Source organism: Aptenodytes forsteri, unplaced genomic scaffold (assembly GCF_000699145.1).
Source record: "Aptenodytes forsteri isolate BGI_AS27 unplaced genomic scaffold, ASM69914v1 Scaffold257, whole genome shotgun sequence".
NCBI classification, from domain to species: domain Eukaryota; kingdom Metazoa; phylum Chordata; class Aves; order Sphenisciformes; family Spheniscidae; genus Aptenodytes; species Aptenodytes forsteri.
The window spans coordinates 6,787,567-6,801,467 of record NW_008795194.1 but is presented as its reverse complement, the minus strand read 5'-3'; positions in this window follow the sequence as shown (position 1 = coordinate 6,801,467).

Sequence of the window (13,901 nt, the reverse complement as noted above, 5' to 3'; positions counted from 1 at the left end):
TGAGCCTAACTTAGGGCTGAATTTACATCAGAAAGCCTAAATTCTATTTTAGCTTTTACAGACAACTTTAGCTTTTTTATTTTAGCTTTTCCAGACAGCTCCTATCTTACTTCAACCCAACACTTCTCCGTTTGGTGGTGTGTCCTCTTCCCAAGTTCAGACTGGGAGGAGGCCCAGTCTGTCTAGCCATCTAGGACCCCTCAGAGCCAATTTGAATTTATTGCACCTAGAAGCCTCTTTTGGCTGTGATCTGGAGCAGTTTGGTCAAAGAAAGGCATGGAAAATAAACATTGCCAATGTCAGGGCACAGCCCTCAGGGGCACTGCAGTGACAAAAACTGCCTTTGAAGCACCAGTGTGTCTGTAGAAGGACAAAAACACAGTCCACTCGCCTGCTTTGCTGCCCAAGTCCCTGTTTTCAGTCCAGCTTTGGGCTACGGGCTGAGGTGGTCGTTATAAAGTGTTTGGTCTGTGCAAAAACATCGACTGCAGTTTCTTCATCCCTTGACTTAGGACCATCTTTCAGGCCAGGGTTCCCATCTGAAGATACTCAATATTGTATCTGAAGATACTCAGCATACAATTCTCCTCGTTTAGTTATTTATCTTTAGCTGTTCCCTGTATTCCCTGTTTGTCTGTAAAGACTGTAAGTAAATAGGGAGAGCAATATTACAGACACGGATATAGTACCAGAGGGACTCCACCTCCACGGTGCCCCCAGTTGGCATGGCACCATCTTCCACATCAGAGAATGGGGACGTGGTGCGCAGACCCATCCCTCCCTACATGCTCCAGAACTAGAATCTCACAGAAAACCATTCCCAGGCTGTAATAAAGTTCAGTTGTCAAATCTGTGAACTTGCACTGAATTCTAGTTAAATAAGAGAGACAGGTAGAAAACACAGACATGGTTTTGGGTAAAGGTAAAGTTTGAAATCTAGTGGTATCTCATCACACCTGATTTTAGAAGGGGTCCTAAAAGCCACTGGAAAACTTTCAGAGACCAACAATGAAACATAAGACGACGCAATTAAATCTATTTTAAAATTCACAACTGCTGTCCACCTTTCTAACCCCTTACCACAGATCCAGGGCTTGATCCTATAAAAATTCACAGATGTGATTCCACCACTGTGAGTGACCCACTGAAACTTTCTGAACTACTGGAACTGCATTTCCTTGTGGACCTGTGTCACGTCCCTAGGCTAAGACCCAGGTTACTCGGCACAAAGCCCAGCAAAGACACTTCACCCAGACCTTGGCTCAGAATGACATCCAGAGGTAAGGTACCGTTAGCTTGAAGCCACTTCAGGGCTTCCCAATCCAGGAGCAAATCAGTCACCTGAAGGGTGCCACAGTCTGTATTGCAAGCCAAAAAGCCCCAGAAGCTAGAGGCATTCCTCTGGTATAGCAAATCCCAACCACATCTGTCTTACCCAGTCAACACCCACGCTAATGACATTTAAGTGCAGTGAAGTGGGAGTTACTACAGGAGATTGCACCCTACACAGGACCTGACAATAAAGCAACCTCCCTCTACCAATTTCATTAAGGCAAAACGGGTCAGCATAGCAGCTTCCTTAATAAGAAGGGGATCTGGCATTTCAGTCCAGGTTCTTTGGCAGATTATTATTTAAGAAAGAAAAAACACAGATGCATATCTAATACTTTAAAGCCTAATTTTAAAATCTATTTAGAATTTTTCTAGGTAGCAAAAATGATGTATTAGTGACCGATCTTGCAGTAAATCTAGCTCTTCAGAAGGTGATCTGTAAATTCAGGGAAAAAAAAATCTATTCAGAAGGGACAGTAAACATTAAAATTAAGGCAATTAATCTTGATGGCCTTATTTTTAAAATTGGTAAAATACTGCAGAAGGGTGAGAAGAGGAAAACAAGTTAGCCATGAAGGACAATAGCAAACAAGCAGCAGGAAAAGCTGTCCAGAACAAATGCTTTTTTGAAGACATACATAGGGCGTATGCATGCACTTACACATGTCAGACAATCTTCAAAGTAATCCCACAATGCGTGTAAAAGCCTATTATAGCATACAGATAGCGAAGGAGCCAGCACAGCATGGAAGGCCCTTGCTTTACACAGGCACACACAGCGCTGCACACTATGCGTTCCCTGGGACCTCTGTCCCTCTGCCACTCGGATAATGACTGCAGGCGGAATACGTTCAAAAGTAGCCTCTCCCCAAAACAGCTATCGTAGCTGTACAAACATGGAGAAAGCAAGAAAATTAAAACTCCAGAATTAGGGCTAAGGAGCCTACATACACTGAGGCAGGGGAGCGGTGAATGTTTTCCATCATGAACTATTCAATGGGGAGCTTAAACAACATGCTCCTACTCCCCACTGCTCAGCCTTAAATCCAACAGTCCCCAGAAGTGGCATTGCTCAGAGGGCTTTTAGGAAACTTTCAAAGAACGTGTCTGCCTTCCCCTTCCCTTTCTGTCTACCTTCCACTCCCGGGAAGGAGATACATATGCACATGCTCAAATATATATAAATGCCTATGCACATGTATGTGAAACAGTCCAGAAGGACATCCAGAACAGTGGAATTCAGCTCTTTTTTAACTGCTTATATTGATTGGACTTGATATCACTTCCACGCTAGCTCGGTCATCTTGGGTACTTAAGCCTGGTGCCTATAGTGTCTCGCATATGTCTTCTTGTCTCTCTCTTTGCAAATTTAGTAAATCTAAAAAAAAGACTGTGTTTTACTGCATGCGCTTAAAGATTTAGATTATTCTAACTCTTACTTTGCCTCAAACAGATCCCCTTCCTAGAAATATTTGAAGGTTCAGAAAGGTTATCTTTCCAAAGGGAACCTGCTTCTAAGAGGACAAAAAATGGAAAAAGCAGCTCTCCTTCAGACTTTGGTTCAGCAACCTCAAAGCTATTCAACCAAGAACTTCAAACATTTCAAGACTGTCCTGAAGGGAAATTAAGTAATGGGAAGTATATTCTCATTCAGGAGCTCGGGGCCAATTTCTTCAAAAGCATTTAATTTTACTAATTTTTCAAAAGCACATTATTAATATCTGCTTAACTCCCACTGAAATAGGTAGCTACACAAATGCATGATATTATTACTGAAATTTGCTCTGCTGTAACTAAAAAAAAAATCTAGTATAAGAGAGGTTCCAGCTATTTTTTTTAATCTTGCCCTTAACATTTGACACCGAGTTTTACACTTACATTTTTGCACAGTGCAAATGCAAATCTGAAGGTTTGGAAAGTTTTGGGATCTCATATTTTATGATGAAGCTGGTGAACGCATGTTTCATTAGTGCCCAATACCTGACACTAATGAGAGGCTGAGTTCTTCGCCCAAGAGGGTCCAAACCTAGCAACAGTCAAGCAGGCAAAAAACATGGTACACCGATATTGTGGAAATTGTTTAAATAAGAAAAATGCCTTAAGTAATTGGAAAAGAGATTCCACAATAAACAGAGGATGGCAATAATACCTTTGGCTGACTATGCTTTAAATCTAGTATTTCTATGTTATCGCTTCTCAGTATGAACATTGCTAGGTTTGTGGAGAGCAAATAGATCCCTGTTGTCAACATGCACAACAGAAGGGGTTATTGTGTCTGTTCTGGATATCAGTAAATAAATCTGTCATCTCAGATTTAACATACGGGCAGCCGCTGTGGAATTAAAATAAGAGTTCTTTACACCTTCTTGTATTTCATGGCTGATCATTTTAGGAAACAAAACCTATACTGTTGTCTCTGTTATTGAACACTGACACTGCTTTTTCTTTCACTATGGACAGATGAATTATAACTACGTGGTCATTCAAACCAAGCACTGGGCACCATGGGGAAAAGGATAAACTAACACAGAAATGAAAGTGGGGAGCTGAAAACAGAAATGCGATGGTTTTCCCCTCTATTTCACACACAGTTTAAACCTCAGGAATCACTGCAGGCAGTACTGAGCGTGGAGTTCTTCTTGCATGTGAAGAAATGTCGTTTTCAAGTCAAATTCATTCCTATGCAGAAGTTAAAAGGTACATTCTACTAAAGTTCATCTACATCTTGAAAATACGACTTTAAATCCCCCCAAAAGCTGTTTCCTGTACGTAGTAAAATCCTTATCCAGAAGAGTATTTCTGTCTAAACAGAATGTGTATTTTTATCATACTGTTTCACAATGAGAGACTTTGATCTTCAGCTGCATTTTAAGAATAATGAAGAAAAAAATCTAATATTCCTCATAGTTGCTACTCACAACTTACTAGGGAAAAAAACAGTAGATTTCTTGCATCAATATCAGGATGTACAAGTTATGTATGTTCATCTAGACATAGGATATCATTTACAGGACAATAGACAAATGAGTTTTTGAACCTCATCATTTACAAGATTTGTTTTGACCTTAATCTGTGACCTGCTAATAGTCCGTTTATTAAAGTTTAAAGTGGCCTTGCAAAAAGTACTTTAAACAAACTGTAGCTAGGGCAAGCTCCACAACGTTGGGAAAAAAAACAAATTATAATTTCAGGATTTGAATTTCCCCCCCTTGAACCTTTGCTTTAAAACCCACACCTACCTTGCTAGTTGCCTGCCGTTTCCATGGTTTCTGTTTTGGTTTCTCCCAAAGAGCATTTTTAATAATCATCATTAATGAACTCAAAACACACTGGGCAGGAAACAAGAAATTCCCCTGTTAAACTGCAATAGTATTCATACTTAATGTATTGCATCAACCAGGAATTTGTGTTTTAAAGATAAGAACACCATAAACTTCAGCTTGATGGCTCAGTCCTTAATAAAATTAGTAGGAGTTTAATATCCAACTCTCATTTATGCCATTGAAAATTTTTACCGTAACCTCAGAAGGGTAGCGTGGATCCTGAAGGATTTATTCTGATGTTTTAGAAAGCGAAAGAAAACAGACGAGAATCACCAAGAGTGGATTTCCCCGCAGGACCCCATCCCCAAGGCAGGCTGCCGCTGGGAGCCCACTGGCACTGCTCCCCTCCCCGGGGCCAGCTCCCGGCGCGGTCCAGGGGCAGGGAAATCTCACGTGGCAGGTACATCATTGAACGTCGTACTCGGGCCAAAGCAGAGAGCAATAAGGAGATTTTGCCAGGAAGGTAAACCAGGACATAAATGGTTAAGGGGGCCAATTTAGGTCCTGCTTCAGGTCCGGTTTAGGCAAGGGGAGATGAAATACAGCCCGTCCCGTCCTTGTGTTCAGCCTGCCACGGAGCTGCTGACCGATACTGCTGATACACATAATTGTTGGCTTCGTACTGGTAGCAGCTATTTTTATTGGTAGCAGCAATTTAGTTTTTAGCTATCAAAGCTTTTACAATCAAGGCTCTTGGGAACGTACTGCTGTAGACAACTCCCACTAGCTGATTATTGGACAGTTGAGTGGAAAAGCGAGGGATTCCTCAAGTCCTACATGGTTCGTGCTACTGGAGGAGGCCAAGAAACATTACAGCTTCTGGAGGCACAGTCTAGGCTATAACATGCAAGAAAATATACAGCAAATACTTTGAATGTGATTCAACAGAATATATTGGTAGCCTTACCCATAAAAGTGTATAAGAAGTCTTTCTCTACCATCCCTATTAATAATGCATTTTGTTTTGTTTTTAAGTGATAGTTTGACAGTCTATTTTCCATGAAACAGCAGGGATTACCGACCGTGCTCCGTTTACTTACCCACCACTTGCACGGCACTTCAGTCGTTCCGTCAGCTGTGCCCAGGATAAATGCAGACTAAACTACCTCGTGTTTCTTGACTTATACTTCTTCAGCTTTGTTCCAAAGGTAGCATCCCCCCAGACCTGAGAAACTTCTCCAGCCAACCAAGTTTTGCCTCAACAAAACCTTTTGGCTTGCCTGGGTAAAGTGATTTTGCCCACTCCAAGATATCAAATAGCTTTCACTAAAAATTCTTTTAGTACCGATAATAGAAGTGAAATTTCATTACTACGGCAAGGCAAGAACACAGCGTGCAAAGACAAAACAGGAATATTAGCTCAATCTTTTTGCCTCTTCTGCATTACGACACATACTTTGCCATTTCAGTCTAATCTACAAAATTGCTACCAATTACTGTGTTCCTGACACATTTAAAAATTGTCTTAGTTCTTATAACTGGACACAGATATTTATGGATATATTCCCTTTTGAACTGCACTGTGCCTCCTAACTGCTGGTACTATTTCAGTTTCCCTATTTTTTTTCCCCAATTTGTTATATTTTGCTGTTTTCTCTTTTTGCTGCCTTCATTTCCCTTCATGGGAAAAAAATATGTAGGGCATCCAAAAAATCTTAGGAAACATCTCAAAGAACAGTTGTGTAAGTACTTTAACCCACTCAGTTTGCCCATGATGTTTTCATTTCTGGGAAACCGATCCTATAAATTGCCAAATACCTGCATTCCTGAATATAACTGCATTCTCTTATGTACATGACAAATGAAGTTATGTCATGTTTATGTACATCTAGACAATTAATCTTTCCTTCAATGATCAAATTAATTTATCTGCAAAAACATACAAGTTTGGAAGGTTGTAACATCTTATGTATTTGAAAATCAGCATGAGTCCTTCAGGACGTGTTTAAACTGCATTCCCCCACAGTAATACTGTTGTTTATCCACACTGAAGACAGTCAGGAGGACTTAAAGTTTTTCACTTACTGTTAAATGTTACGGTTACTTACATATTGACTAATGCTCCATTTAGTGGTTTGTGGCAGAATCCCCTAGACACCTATTTCTGATCTGCAGGGATTCCTGTCCCAGATTGTGATGCTCAGAAGTAGGCAATGGTAATTTTCACTTCAAGTACTGTGCCCCTCTTACTCTTCCTACCTTCAGCAATTATATGATTCATCCCCCAGGTTTAGAGGTTTCAACTCCTCTAGCACTGATAAAGTAACTGTAAGTAACTAACAGGGCCTGACGCGAGCTCGGTGTGTCAGTTCAGCTCTCCCTTTGCTCTTGGGCAGGTGGCTGTTACACAACTTTCATTGATTTAATGCACAAAACCCACTACATGCACTGTTGAAGTATGTGCAGATGAATAAGCCAAAGAAAACCCACCGGCTAACAATCCTGCTGTGCTCTGAAATGCAAAAGAAAGGTTTCGTAATTCCTGATGGAACCTCCAAATTCAATGTTATCAATGATCTATGCAATCTAACGCTAAGAGCAGCATTGCCATTAATGCAAGTATCGGCTCCTGGAGCAGGGAGACCAGATTAGGTCTGCTTAAAAATGCCAGGAGCAGTGGCCAGCATGCGGGGTCCCGAGACCCCAGCACACCCTGCGGTGACAGGTACGGCACAGGAGGAGGCCAGGCATGTGCAAGAGGATCTCTGCAGAGCAACGCAGAGGGAAACAGCTGCAAATACACGTTAGGTTAGACATGCGCTGGGGCTGCCCAATTATACAGACCCAATTTCACTTAAACGCACCGTGTACATAAGCTGACAACAAAAACCAGCACAGACCTGCAGAATTAGATGTTATCAATGCCCGGGAGAGGGAGCTGGGTGGCAGCTCAGGATTTCACCTGCAAGGACGAGGGTGGGGAATTTGTGGTGGGGCCGTCGTGGGAAGCTCGACCTCCTCACCTGCTTCCTCGGCCGGGGTGCTGGAGCTCAGCCTGCGGGCACTTTCCACTGCCCCAAGAGATCCTCTTCCCCCGCTTCCCTGTACTTCCATTTTATATTGCATTTCAGCCTGACTTCCCTGGGAGCACGCCTCAAGTCTTAAAAGGGATTAATGGGGTGGGGTTTTTTTTGTCAAATCCTGAGCAATTCCACATTCAGGAGAATACCGTACATTCAGCAGTAGAATGTACTGTTTTTAAGGACACTTTATGAAGAAGAAAAGCTGAGGGAGACGGACAGATTCTAGAATCTGCTGAAGAAATCAGTTCCAGTTTTCTTCTCTTCCCCATCCCCTCGATCCTCTGAAGCTTTCCATTTATACTGTAACTTGTAAAGTTCATTGTTCATGTAACAATATGAAGGGGACAGTGCCAAAACCTGCAATCTTGTATCATTGGATTTACCTATTCTTAGTAAGTCGAAGAATCCAGACAAACGCATTCCTCGGGGGGCAAACAACAGGTTCAAATGACATTTAAAATAATTGCTTTTTCTATTAGCAACTGCCATAGAAATTCCTTATCTAATGCAATTAATACCAAAAATAAATGCTTGTACGCACACTCACATACTGAAATTGTCAAGGAAAATTCAGCTCAAGTCTGAAATTATAAAAAAAAATTCTGAAATGGGAAAATTAGATGCTGATTTGCAATCTATGTATTTCAGAGAAAATTCACAACTGATTTCTTGCCCTGTTTTCTTTTTCTAAAAGAAAATTTTTAGAAAAAAATTCCTTATCTAATGCAATTAATACCAAAAATAAATGCTTGTACGCACACTCACATACTGAAATTGTCAAGGAAAATTCAGCTCAAGTCTGAAATTATAAAAAAAAATTCTGAAATGGGAAAATTAGATGCTGATTTGCAATCTATGTATTTCAGAGAAAATTCACAACTGATTTCTTGCCCTGTTTTCTTTTTCTAAAAGAAAATTCTTTTAGAAAAAATTTGAAGGGAAAACGTTGCAGCTGGGATCAGGTATCTAAGCACACGGCTCTACCTAATGCATGGTTTAGCTATCTGCATGCTTTAAGGAGCAGAACAACTTTGTTCTGCCACATGCCAGCAACACAGAGCAGAACAAAAAAAGCCTTTCTGATGTACCGTAATGACAGGCCACCGCAGAAAAGCAATGATTTCATGGTCTAGATTTCTCACAGGTCAGAAACACTGAAGATGTTGGCATTGAGATTCAGAAGTAGATTCATTACTAAAGGGCGAAGCAGGAGAATCAGGCCAGTCCTTTGTTCGCTGAAGCTCGGTGTCATGGTGACATGACCATAATTTCTCTAGATGAAGCCAATACTGCCGCTTTATACTTTGTAGTAGTTATTTCTGTCCAGTAGAAGTCATTGATCCAAAGCATTAAATCCAAGCAGATCTGGAAGATCACTTTACCTGACAGTATTCAAAAATATTCAAGATACGCCCAACTATTTTCCTAGCATACAAGAATCAGTCCTCTAGTTTCTTAGTGGACGGATTTAGAATCGGTGCCCTGTAAAGCACCACTAAAGTACACATTCAGACTGTGGACTCATTCCTGTGGTAAAATATAAGGTGCATATTTGCTGGTAGCAATAAGTAAGTGAAATATTTAATGTTTCAAATGCTGGTGGTGATTTGTAAATTTAAGCCATTTTCACTTTAGTGCAAAGCAACTACATAAAGAAGTTGGAACATAATTTTTCATCTCTGTTCACAACTCTGCTAGTGCTAATGCAGAATCACTGTAACTACAACGATGGACTTGGGTTTTTTTTGGGGGGTGGGGTCTCTGCAATTCTTCTCACCCTCCCTCCCTGTGACTTCAGAAGCGTCATTGGCACATACTGGGAGGTGTCACAAGCAGGAGACTCTCTTTACCCCTCTCTTTACACAATGTTCACACTGATGAAGCCCCACAGCACCGCCAAATTACCCCCAGCAGCTTTTGTTCTTAGCAGGAGCTCTTCTACTTTTTTTTTTTTGCAAAGTCTACCTCCAAATATTATTGATTATATTCTAGTACTCGATAAAGTGAGCTAAGCTTTTGCATACACAGGAGGATCTTTTAACTTTAAGGCCACAAAAGGAACAGGATGTAATTATACAAGGTGACCACGAATACTTCCCAAACACTGCTAGATTGTATATCAATACCAAGATAGTCCTGCAATTCTAATGCACAATATTCAAGATTATTTGGTGTATGTATTTTACGTGTTGCTTCTGTGCCATTTTGCTCAGTATAACCTGGTCTTCCTCCTCCTAGGATTTATGGCAATACAATCTGCTTATCCTGTCCAGTTGAAGGGAGACAATTATCCCTCAAACTCCTTGCCCAAGAAATTTAACAAGATCACGTTCTTAAAGTATCATTAATGCCTTTTGGGATTGACACCATAGAAGATACAAATAAATTTGCCTGTCTTTATTTCCTGGTTTATTTTAAAACTATGCACACCTAATTCTGCCTCATAACCCTTCTAGCACACCAATCCCCATCTTTTTGGCATCTCCTTTTTCCACAGAAGAATGCTTAGTTTGCCTGAAATACATGAAAGAGAAGTATGTGGTCACAGGATGATCTGTATTGCTCAAATATAAGGCAGCAAGCGTATCAGAGCTGCCAGTTCCCAAGATACTGTTTCCACTGAGAATAATTTGTACTAATGTCTAAAATAAAGAGGCACGAAAACCCAGAGGCAGTGAAGCAAGAAAACATATAGGTAAGAGAAGAATTAACTCTAGACTTAAGTGCGCTGCAGAATCTCTTGCGTGAAGGAGGTGTCTTACTCTAACGCCTGGTTTAGCGAAGCACTCGTCACATGAGTAAGTCTTCATCTGCCTTTTGAGTATGTGCTTCACTGCCAGTGAATTCAAAGGGGGCAGCAGTGCTAGTTCCAAAGATTTTCTAGCTTCAAAGTTTTACTGCATTAGTTACTATCACCACACCAAGAAGGATGCTTAGCGTATCATCACCAAAGAGTATCTCCAGCTAATAACAGTTGAAAGTCTCCACCGATAATGCTGAAGCACGTTACACACGGTATAAAAGGCACGAAAAAACAACTCTCTTTTTTCACATCAAATTGCATCAGACCAACCATTCTAGAAGGAACACAAGAAATACTGGTTGTACTGCTCTGTCACCTGCCTTTCTTCAATCTGCCATCCTGTTGCTTCTTTTTTAGTGGGAAGAGCCTGATGACCAAGCCCAGACAACAGAAGCCTGGCTTTCTTAGCTAATCTGTTCAGCCATTTTCAAGCTGTGGTTCTGGGGTTCACCAGTCGCTTTTTGTGGATTCTCAGAAGAGGACCCAGAAAAGCAGGTTCATACACACTACGAAACAATCGTTTTCAGCATCATAATCTATGTCTGCTATCACTCTTGGTTTCCTTATGATCAGTAGCTTTTCTTCTAAATCTTGTTTTCTTTTTTAAAGCATTTTCTCCTAACAGTGGTCGCTACATATCTTCTGTCATTACCTTTAGTCTACACAACTCAAACTCTCATCAGTTCTGTGATTTCCTCAAGATGTAGTTCAGTTGAAGAGAAAAAAACAGAAACAGCAGAAAGAGACTTCCTGCACTTCGGGCACACATTTCTGTATACATCTAGGTCGCATTCACGCAGGTATGTTTGTGTTTGTATTTGAGTGGTTTTCTCAGAACCTGCCCACTAAGTGGGCACTCCACTGCAGAGGTAGGCAGAGGTTTTTAACAACTGTCAATTCCAGTAAAAAAACCCCATATTCTGATTACAGAAATGTGTTCGAAACAGAAGTGAGGAAGTGCTAAAAGCTAGGTTGAGTGAAATCCTTATGAAGACCACATAGAAGCAGAGAGCAATATGAGCCTGCCGTGGATGTGCAGCACTTCAGTTAGTAGTTTAAACATGTCATTGGAAAATGCAGTGTTTGTTACCAACAAACGTGTTACCAACAAACTGTAAATAATTTGTTGCTTCAGCTGTTAAGGCTTTGGTTTTTTTCTGGTTCTGCCCTTTCAATTCCTCTATCCCCTCCCACATACTGCTATTTTTATATATAGTCAACACTACCAGATGTCACTTTGTCACCTGCCACCAATACACCATCACCCTTTTCCGATGAGGTTTTTGCTACTTCTAATCTTTAGCTTATATCTAAGGTTTCTGGCATTAGGAAGTAGAGAAAGAGGTGTTAAAAAACAAAGTCTGAACTAAGACTCCATAAATGTAAACAGTTCTTCCATCATGTTTTTAGTTTACATGATAAACTAAGCTAAATAAGCTAAGGGAAACTAAGCCATATATGCTGATCTATCTCTCTCTCTCAAAAAAAAGATAAATAAAAACAAATAAAAATTTCAACTATTGAAAAGGATACCATTACCCTGCTATGTGACAGGATTTTGTATGTTTTTTAGCAATAGAAAACATGTATCATTTGAAAGACTGATAGGATTTGTGGAAGGTGGAAAAGGTGATTTGACTTTTTTCTTCTTTTTGCACTTTATCACGTGACTCCAGTGTTCTCAGTCCCAAAGAACAGCGTCTGTCAGAATGATAAATATCACTGATAAAAAATGAAATATAAACAAAAAATGAAATATAAACAAGTTTGTAGATGGAAAGAAGAATTAGGGAAACATCTCTGGGCTGCAGAGGGATGCATGAATAAAAACGCTTTCAAGATGCCTTTTTCAAATATTTATCCAATTACCATTGCATAAATGACCAAACAAATGGCCCACTGTCTCAACATATAAAAATAATTCATTAAGACAATGACGCTTGAAGGGACAGGTTTATTACATCTCCTACACCTTTTCATTTCTGAGCCGGTGACCAAAGCAATAATTAAAACCTTAATCCAGAAAACATGTACAGCAAATTTAGTTTCAGGTTCTGAAATGAAAAACACAATGTATTTGTGCTGTTAATTAAAACATTATTTGGTTCTCCTCCCTTCTCACACTCCGGGTGATTCTCTAACCTTGCAATGGCATTTTCCATACAGTAATGCTTAAAAAACTACACTAAACACAACATAATCCTAAATAATAATTCATTTTTAATTACATGGTATAGAATACCTTGCAAACAAAAGACACTCATTAAGATTTACTGACAGGTACTGTATTTTTTGGCAACCGTGGAACAAACCAGAAGTACTGTATTTTTTGGCAAACCTGGAACAAACCAGAAGAAAAAGCAAAGAATTATTCTGTAACCATGAGGGAAAGAAACGTCCATCTAAATGTAAAGGATTCATACGGCAAAACTTAAACTAAAGAAAAAAATCCACACTTACAGTAGATTTTTTTTTTTAATTCTTAGTGCAAGAAACATAACCAAGTTAATCACAGAATCAGTACTAATTAAGAATATGGAAAATTCTCCTATACAGAGGTAGAGTCCAGTGCACAAGGCTAAAACGATATTCAATAGTCTAAACAAGACCGAGCCAGGTTTTACGGAATCCACTTTTTAAAGTATCAGACTGTATGTACATACATACAATAAATAGACTATACAATCTTTAAAGTAGTTTAATAAACTTCACAAAAATTATAGTAGATGCTTTGAGATCTTTACATAATCCAAAGTTCGTATCTCCATCACCCAGAAATGGATAAAACCAATATTCCTGATATCAAGTTAAATGGAAAATAGTTTAGCAAAGTGTTGATAAATCAAATTATTTTACATATTTTAAAGCCTAAAGGTATGCTTATAAAGGATGAATTTCAAATGCTCTGAAAATGTTCCTTTTGATACTATCTGTAAAGAGGTTTCAAATGCTGTACTTTGCATTTGTATTGTTATAAACACTTGCCTTACATTCCACGTTCAAGGGAAAAATGGACTTGGATACTCACAGTTCTGATGCATTGGCACAACAAGAAGTGATGAGAATTAGATTATTTTAAAGGCCAAAAGGACATTAGAAGAATTTATGGACAAAACCTTCATGTCTCAAACTACACAAATCACATTAGAAAGTTAACAGAAAACTGTTTGGTATTACTACTTCAATCCTGTCAGTGCCTCTCCGCCCGGAGGCACCCGATTAGCATTGCACTGGAAGTCAAGTGTGCATCTCTGGGCCCCTAGGTTTGCTACAAGCCCATAGGGCTTAATAAAACAAATACAGAATCTTCACGGTTTACCACAGTAGTGCATAAATCAGGGACATTTGTTGCCATTCATTTCACTGATAGATGCAAAGAAAGGATTTCAGGGAACTGAGAGTTTTCAGCCATATCTTTCT